This window comes from Halichoeres trimaculatus, unplaced genomic scaffold (assembly GCF_033239565.1).
Source record: "Halichoeres trimaculatus isolate MK-OKI-2021-1 unplaced genomic scaffold, fHalTri1.1 fHalTri1_scaffold_16, whole genome shotgun sequence".
Lineage (NCBI taxonomy): Eukaryota > Metazoa > Chordata > Actinopteri > Labriformes > Labridae > Halichoeres > Halichoeres trimaculatus.
This window is the reverse complement of record NW_027437194.1, coordinates 1,459,417-1,469,297: the sequence shown is the minus strand read 5'-3', so window position 1 is coordinate 1,469,297 and position 9,881 is coordinate 1,459,417. Positions and strand designations below refer to the sequence as shown.

The 9,881-nt window shown below is 37.5% G+C and overlaps 1 protein-coding gene across 2 annotated transcripts in view; it reads left to right on the top strand.

The window, feature by feature from the left end:
- Positions 1-677: 677 nt before the first annotated feature.
- The window catches only part of LOC141805680 (membrane-associated phosphatidylinositol transfer protein 2-like), a 60,673-nt gene continuing 51,469 nt past the window's right edge, over positions 678-9,881 (top strand). For both annotated transcript variants that reach the window (XM_074690847.1, XM_074690845.1), the window contains exon 1: positions 678-1,009. The gene's annotated coding sequence lies outside the window, so the exon portion shown is untranslated. The remainder of the gene's footprint in view (positions 1,010-9,881) is intronic.

Sequence of the window (9,881 nt, the reverse complement as noted above, 5' to 3'; positions counted from 1 at the left end):
TTATAAAAAATAAAAAATGCTGATAAATTAATTTCCTCCAAAATCAAAATAATTAAAAAAAAAATCTAAAATAATTCGATTTTTTTATATGAAGATAGATATTGACATAAACAACCAATAAATTTAAAATAAAAAATAATATCAAACTGACCGTATAACCAAAACCTTTTTTAATTCATGAATTTTAAGTAAATTAAACTTTTTTGATACCCTAAAATTGGAAAATAACAGGAAATGCAGCTGTTAAAATTCCACAAAATACTGGTAGAAATATTATGTGCTTAATATCTCAAAATTACTTAATATCTCCACAATAATAAAAAAGAAATAGTCATGATAAAAAAAAAATTCTTAAACTTTCCTTGTTTTTATATCATTTATATTATATTGTATTATATTATTTGATATTATTCATAATTATTAATATAATATCTGTGCACTTCCTCCAGAAAGGTACAAATAAATTATAATTGTAATTGTAATTTAACAAATGGATCAAACTCAACAATAGCCATGAAAATTTGAACAAATATATTTTTGATTTTTATTTAAAAAAAATCCACAGCAATAAAATAATCGTCATGATATTTTTTGTTCCGCTCGTCACTCATTAAAATAATTTCCTACGGTCGTTCCTCCTCTGTGCCGCTGGGGGGCGCTTTCCCCCTCCCTGTGTGACAGAAGGACGTCCTGTCTTCTGATGTAACCGGTAACCTGTGTCTCTCACCGGGCACCGGCTGCTCACTGACGCTCTCTCAGCGGACCGCGCGGACGTGTCCGGTGATGGAGGATCAGCGGTGACTTCCACGCGCAGCAGCCGGACTGAGAGGCGTCCTCCTCGGGGAGTGAACGTTCCGTGTGCCGCTCGGACTCCCCGCAGTGTGGAACACAAACAGCATCACGGAGGCTCGTCTGAACATAACGTTACAGCTGGAACCGTCAGAGATGATGCGTTCACTGCTCCTGCAACGTGGAGATCCGGCGGAATAAAGCGGGACTGCAGCTGCAGGTGAGTCAGGCTTGTTTTTTACCTGGTAAAATGGCGTCACTGCTCTCAGATTTCTCATTAATCAGGTAGAATGACACGATGCAAACAACTGTTTAACACTCCCTGTGTGTGTGAGTGTGTGTGTGTGTGTGTGTGTGTGAGCGGGCTGCAGTGGTCAGGTGACATCCATCACTGTAGTTTTAATCATATGAGACGAAGCCAGCTGCTCGCTGTATTGATTCTGTCGGAAGAGGAGAATCATATCGAGGGTGTGTGTTGATATTGAGCGTCTGAAATCACCACCGAGCGGCGTAATGACAGGTTGCATAAGACCACTGTGTCTTCACACAACACAGCAGGTGTTAGATCTGCTGCACGTTTAATTCCTGCAGTTAACACACCCTTCATTCAGTGTGTCAGAGCTGCATCAACCGGTTACCAAACCCAGGGCTCAGACTCCCCCTAAGGCCCCCCACTGAGAGCTTTCTGAGCACCATTTTTACCAACCCTAAACCATCAACATGTCTCTGGATTTGTCGAATCTCCAGGATTCCCTTCAGGAGCTGATGGTGCAACTTTTAACCACACATAGGTGAAGAAAGTAAATCCTTACGACATGTTTCAGCTCCTCAAACAGCCGTGCTGTCACGCGCCAGCGCAGACCTCGTCCATCAGAAACAAAAAGTCGCTGCTCGGGGAAAACATTAGTTCTGCTTCGTCACTCTGATGCACCTCAACGCTCCGTCAGTTTGGATCTCAGATCATCAGGAAAGATACAAAAGATGCAGAGTTTACTTCCTGTTTCAGCTTGGCTCCAAAAATCACATTTTAGATGCAGTGCGATACTGTACCGTACAGACGGGCGGTACACATGACACAATACTGTACCCTACAGATGACACGGTACACATGCTATGACACTGTACTGTACAGGTGACCTGGTAAATATACCATGGCATGTACTGTACAGATGACACAGTACAGATGACACAGACGACACTGTACCGTACAGATGACACGACACTGTACCGTACAGATGACACGACACTGTACCGTACAGATGACACGACAATGTACCGTACAGATGACACGACACTGTACCCTACAGATGACACGACACTGTACCGTACAGATGACACGACACTGTACCGTACAGATGACACGACACTGTACCCTACAGATGACACGATAATGTACCGTACAGATGACACAACACTGGACCCTACAGATGCGTGGTACACATGACACAACACTGTACCGTTCAGATGACACAACACTGTACCGTACAGATGACACGACACTGTACCCTACAGATGACACGACACTGTACCGTACAGATGACACGACACTGTACCGTACAGATGACACGACACTGTACCCTACAGATGACACGACACTGTACCGTAAAGATGACACGACACTGTACCCTACAGATGCGCGGTACACATGACACAACACTGTACCGTACAGATGACACGGTACAGCTGACACGGTACAGATGACACGGTACAGCTGACACGGTACAGATGATACGGTACAGATGACACAACACTGTACCATACAGATGACACGGTACAGATGACACAGTACAGAAGGCACGGTACAGATGATGCTATCTTAGACTATTGTAAATGTTGGACAATGCTACATCAGGATACGATGTGTTATGAGGTGCTGCAATGTGTTATGGGGCTGGGACGTTTTCCTTTTCTCCCAATTTGATTTCTTTTCTAATTTTTGGGGTGCAGATCAGAGCCCTTTGCACACCATACATATTTTTGGGGATGTTTCCCATGTAATTTATTTGTTTTTCAATGCAAGCTTTCACACTGGCAACTAGGGATGGGTACCTTTTACATTTCGAACGATACGGTACAGATGCCTAGTACCTTGCAATTGATATCGGTACTTAGCAGTACCAATTTTTGGTACTTTTTGTGTTTACGTGGTAAAAAAAAAATCAATTTATTTGATTATAAAATATACATTTTTTTCAGTTTAACATATTTATTGTTCAGCATGTAAACTTGCAGTGCTGTGTTTATGTTCAGCACGGAAAACCTCCCACTCTTCCATTCTCCCACAGTCACAAGGATGCATTCAGGGACCTAATCATGGTTCCTTTTGATTTTACATGAATCAGGTACCTAATTCAGTACCCATCTCTACCATTAATTATCTTACGCTGAGCGAATTTGCCACTTTTACTTTTTCTGACTGAGTTTGATTTTTCCGAAGGTTTGCTTGCGACAAGTACACATCCGACCAATCAAAACGCTCATTGTTGACAAGTCACATACCAAAACATTCAATATTAATTATGTTGGTGTCCCCGCACCCGGTTCTTTATGACAATAGACATAAAATCTGCAAAAACAACAATAACAAAGACATCGCTGGGAGAAGAATAGCTGCGGAGATTGAATATGATGCCTCAGAATTTTCACAATTTCGTGCCATTTATTTGTGTCGCTGTTGATGTGGAAAGGCCTTTAATTTGCAATCCGATTTTTGCAATTTTTATTTCCCAAAAATGCACTATAATTTGAAAAAAAAGGTTTTTAAATGAAAAAAAATCTAAAACCGTTAAAGCTGCTGTGAGAAGGTTACGTTTTTATGTGACTGCAGCGCCACCTCCTGGCCCAGAGTCTCACGCACACTGTCCTGAGTGTGTTTGTTTTGGAACAAATTTTCTTTGTTCCAGTCAATTTTTTTACGTAGAGCTATGGTTTGAAACTTGGCAACAAGCTAACGTAAGTTTGTACCATATGTCAGTAGCCGGCTATATGTAGCACTACTAGCAGCCCGGTATCTGTAGGCTAACGTGAAAACAAGCTAACAGTCTGTTCCAAGTACCAATCAGAGCTAACGTAACCTCACTCTTCATTTTATTGATACACTCTCAAGTTTGAACAGACCACTGCAGAATAGCTGCTGACTGTGGGTTGGAGTCAACATTAGCACAAACAGGTTAGCCCTTTTAGCCTTTAGCTCGTGCTCTATCTCTCTCCTGTTTCTCTTTCTTCTGCTCTTCTGTCCTTTTTCTGTCTGACAGTTAGGCTCCAGTGTCCACCATCACAACAAAATTAATCACAGAAATTTCAAGTCACTGACCACTGATTTGCTGCTCCCATTTCATTGTTATTCTGAATAAACCTTAGACAGCAATAAAAGACACTGCACAATTTCCTCCCACCCAATAAAACACGTCAAGACGGCTTGTTTCGTCCGACCTTCAGTCAGAAACCTAAATATATTCAGTTTGTAGGTCGCTCCTTGCTTACTCACTGAAAACAGCGCCTGTCCTTGCTGTAGATGTTCTGTACATCCTGCTAACAACGCAGGAATCCACAGAGCTGAGCTATTCTTAGACACTGAAGGTGAAAACACTAAAGAGCTGCTGTTGTTGTGAGATCCTCACCTCTCCTTTAACTTACAGGGACAGCTGCTGCAGTGGGAGCTAACATGCTCAAAGAAATGAGGCCTGAAACCTGGAGAGAGTTGACAGGCTGACTGTTACCAGAGACCTTTAGATAACTCTAAACAGTTGTTAAGAAGAAGAAGGTAAAGAGTTACCTGCTCCTGACCTCTGGAGACCATGAACATAAAGATTATCTTTGGGAAAAGTCGTCAAGTAGATGTTGAGATTTTGGCAGACCTTGAACAAGAAAGTAAGACATAGATATTATAGAAATGAAGAATTGTTATTTTTCTTCCAGAGGGTATTGATGATTAAAGACACTGACACTAAATGAAATCCTGTGTTAACATTTAGTTGAACTAAATCTTCATCCCATCTGTCAATAAAGCCTGCCACCGCTCTACTTCACCTCCTACAACATCAACAGCCCACCAACTTTCCATGCACCTGTGGCTAACCTCAAGTTTTACAGCCCTGGTAGAATAACTAAATCTCTTTTTTGCTCATTTTTTAATTTTCAATATTTATTTATTTATTCATATTTTTTGTTAATTTATTTAAGTTTAAAAAAATGCATTTTTTTTTTATTTTTTAATTTAATTTTTGAAAATTTATTTAACGTAATCAGATTACTATTTTTTAATTAATAATTGAATTTTTACTTGATTTTTTGCAATTTCAGAATTTTTGAAAATTCTTTAAATAAAAAATGCCAATTTATTTATTTTCCTTTTTTATTTTTTTGAAAATATATTTACCTTAATCAAATTACTATTTTTTACTTGATTTTTACTTGAATTTTCTTGCGATTTCACTATTTTTGAAAATTCAGAAACTTTTTTACTTGCCAATGTATCATTTTTTTTTCAAATTTTGGAAATTTCATTTTTGTGATTTTTTTTATGTATTGAACTTAATCAAATTGCTACTTTTATTTTCATTTTTTACTTGAATTTTCTTGCAATTTTACAATTTCTGAAAATTTGGAAACTTTTTGATTTGAAAATGTATCTTTTTTTTCAAATTTTTGAAATTTCATTTTTGTGTTTTTTTTTTTAAATTGGAAAATATGCTATTTTCAATTTCTTTAAATTTTTTGCAAATGTATCTAATTTTTTTTTTTTTTACAAATTTATTAGAAATAAAAAAACTAAGACATCACATTCAATTTCATAACTTCTTTTTAGATAATTGCTAACTTGTTTTAAACAATGTCTTTTTTCTGTCTTTTTTGTTAATTAATAGTAGATTTTGATTCACCTGAATGACCTTAACCTATGTGATCTGAGGAAAAATGGCTCCTATGAAAGTAAAGGTTGCAGATCCCTGATCTATCCTCTGGATCCCATGAATATCTCTTACACAGCAGTTATTTTTAAGGTTGAAATATTTAGTTTTGCAACAAAATTGTTCAGGTTATGGAAAAACTCAGAAAACACTTCCTGTTTTTGGGACCATGAATATTGAAGCTAGTTTTTTATTTAACTTCTTAAAAAAGTTGTTAAGAATATTATCATTACCAGACTTTTAAACTCAGTTGTTGTGCCCTGTGGAAATGAAGGATTTCTCCAGAGTCTGAGGGCAGACCCACAGGAGGCTCTGAGCGTGTGCGACAGACCTCTCTCTTGGCGGTCTTGGTGGTCTTGGTGGTCTTGATGGTCTTGATGGTCTTGGTGGTCTTGGTGATATTTGTGAAGATAACAGAGTCTGACTGACAGTGAGGACCTGAACCAACATTTCCCTTTTCTATTTCTGAATCTGAGCCTGTAATCGTCTTTGGTATCACTCCATGATTGCATCAGTTCATTAAATTTGCATCATGCGGCTTCATAATCAGGCCCAGCATCGGATCCGCTGCCTAATGTTCTGGTCCTGTTTCCTCCTCTTTCAGGTCCGGTGTGCATAATTTTAGTGAGTGGCAGAAGATGGAGCCTCCCAGGATCTGATTATGGGAACAAAATGATTAGGTTTGCTTTAATGAATGCTGTTAGGAAGTGGCCACCGCAGAAAGAATGACTCATGATATTGATTGCCACCCTCCTCCTCCTCCTCCTCCTCCTCCTTCGGTTGCTCCTTCTCTCCAGAAACCTCCACCCCTCCCCCCTGTGGAGTCCATCATCCTCCTCCTGCTTCAGATTCATATTCTGGAGTTCATTTTTCCTTTCCATCTCTGCGTGACGTGTGAGGTTCCCCCCCTCTTCCTTCCCCTAAAATACGTCAGGGAAGATTTTCAGCGAGGTGGCATGCAGCCAGGCCGAGGGCTGCATACCAATAACGGTGGCTCTGCTCTGCTGTGGATGGGAGAGACAGAGGGAGGAAAGGAGGGAGGGAGGGGAGGAGGGGGTCTGTCACGAGATGCCACGTCACCGCAGTGTGTGGATTCTATTTTTAGCAGCGTAAACAGAGGGATTCCAGCCCACTGATCATGGCTTCACGGCGAGGACTGAGTGGTGGGAGGCTGGAGACGCTCTGGATGTGAATGAGCGACACTTTCCATTAAGTCCTGACTGTCTGCCCCCCCTCCCACCGCTCCGGCCTGTCGAGGAGGAGCGCTGAGCCACAAATAGAGCGACGAGCTGCCGGTCTGAGGCTTTCTGCTCCACATGCATGAACATATGTTCTGGTACAGTCACCGTGTGGAAAGCAGGAGCAGGACAGTACACAACCAGGAGCTTTGTTATTATTAGAGTGAGGCTTTTCTGGAGCATCTTTACCAAGATCACTTCAAAATAAAACACAGCAACAAAATTACACCGTACAATAAGCAAAAACTTAAGTTAACTGTTTGGTTGAAATGTCAGCTTTTATGCTCTAATTAACTTCAATAGGAGCCATTTTTCCTTAGATCACCTGGATTTAAGTCATTCAGGAGCCACAGAATCTGCACAGTCTTATCTTCATAGTAGAGACAATATTTCAAAAAACTTTCTAAAATTTCTTAATTTAGCAAATTTATCAGAGAAAAAAAACCCAAAAAATGAATTTACAATTATTATTTTTTTAAAAAAAAAATCTAGTGAACAACAATCTTGATGGAAAGTTTTTTTTGTTAATTTTTTAAATTGTATTTTTTTTCTCCAATTAATATGCAAAATTAGAAAAAATAAAAGAATTTCATAAATTTGCTCTATTTTTTTTTCAGAAATTGCAAAACTTTGGAAACTATTCAATAAGGATAAAACACCCTGAAAAAGAAAAAAAAGAAAAGAAAAAAATATAACTGAAATCGATTTATTTTTTAAAAATGTATATAATATGCAAATATTTTAATTTTTAGTAATTTTCAAATTTTTGAGTATATTGCTAAAATTTACTTAAATTTAAAAAAAGTTATAATTTAAAAAATGAGCAGATATTCTAAAAAATATACTTAAATTCAAAAATATTAGAATGTAAAAAAAATTGCAAATATTACAAATATTTTGATAAAATTTTTAAAATATAAGAATTTAAAAAATTAGCAAATATTTCAAAAATTTACTTAAATTCCAAAAATCATAGAATGTAAAACATTTGCAAATATTACAAATATTTTACTAAAATTTTAAACATTTTAGAACTTTAGCAATTCATAATTATTAAAAAAAAAATAAACATTAAAAAATTGCAAAAATATTAAAATCTGAAAAATTTGCAAAAATTTACTTAAATTTCAAAGAATTAGAATATAAAAATTTGCAAATATTGAAAAAAAATTACTTAAATTTTAAAAAATTTGGAACTTTTAAAATTCATAATTATTAAAAAAAATCTTTGATATTAAAAAAATTGCAAAACTTTTACTCTTTTTAATGAACTCTTCAATTTGATGACATTTTTCGACAACTTTGCTCATCTCATCTTTTTTATTTTGTTTCCTTTTGTCTTTCCACCCATAAAGAATGTATATTGAGCTGACATGTTGGCAGTTTAATGAACAGGAGGAGGAGGAGGTGGTGAAGTAAAGTGGTGGCAGCAGCAGAGGTGCTGGGTCCACCATCACTATCGACTCTAACAGATGAGACCCTCCGTGTCGCGGCGTCCAGCTGGTCGTCAGATGGTGCCCTGACAGAAACACATCAAACACAGATCCACACCTTCAGGACGACCTCAGCTGCTCCTGGGGCGTCTCTGTGAGCCGTGTTGGACGGGCTGATCAGGATCCGTCACGTTTGACCACGTTAGCAGCGCTGGCTCTGAGCACTTAGTCTAATTAACAGTCCACAGGCTTTGTAGGGAAGCAGCGAGGCGTTGTGTCCTCATCAAATATTCACACACTCACACATATTCAGCGGTGTGCAGCAGCTCCCTGCTCACTGGATCCTCGGAGCGTCACTGCGTTAGTTAAAAGTAATCTCTGAGCATCTGTTTCCTCAGCGATCAGGCTGATTGATAGTCATCGTCACAGCTCCGTGTGGCTGCAGTTTGCAACATTCAGGCTCTGACTAAATGCTAAAGCCTGCATGCTAATGGACTCACAGAGACGGAGCTAGGGTCTAGACGGTGGGAGAGGTAGATTTATGAAGCTGACTGTTTTTTATAGACTAGTTTACTGTTAGTAAAGAGGAACAGCTGGGTGTGAACGTGGTTTCTGGTCTTTCTGCAGCCAAACTCAAGAGGATCCTTGATGAACAGCAATATGTAAACACCAAAACTACCTAAGAAGAGTGGACTCTCTTCTTTCATGTCTCTCTTCCTGTGTTTGATCCAAAATCAGACAAAACGTCCTTTTTTGACCATGGACACTCCATCCTTTGATCCTCTCCATGGTCGTCTTTTCTCACGATCGCGCTGCTCTTTCTCTCTGAACTACCTCAACACATCATCTCAAGTTTTTTCTTTTTTTACCAAAATTAATATCGGATATCAGTATCAGCCAAAATTTTTGGATCGGTGCATCCCCAGTCATAACCTCAGCCCAAAACCAACCGTTTCATTAAATACACAGAGTAAAAACTAAATTCAAAAAGTATCAGCTGTTCATTTTGCTTATTTGCAGTCAAACATGGGCGCTGAGGTTGGAAAAAAAGTGCATTTAAAACTGAATTTTTAAGTTTTAGTTGTACATTTTTTTCATTTTACTGCTTTAGTCTTTTAGTCTTTTTTTATCTTATTTGTTTCTGTTAATCTGGTAGTTTTATTTTATCATCTTGAGTTTTAACATCTTACTTTACTGTCAGTGTTTCCTCATTAAGGTCTCACAAAAGAGTTTCCACAGTTTTTCAGTTCATCTGTACAGATTTTGATGTGTTAAGGATGAAGGGTTGAATGTTGATGTGTGTGTTTATGTCAGCGTGTCAGGTCAGTTATGATAATAGTAATAATAATAATATTAGTTATTATTATTATTATTATTATTATTATTATTATTTTTATAAAATATTTTCAAATTTATTATTATTTCTATTATAATTATTTTGAAAAACATTTTCAAATTTATTTTATCATTATCACTATTATTTTAAAATATTCTTAAATTTATTATTATTTTTT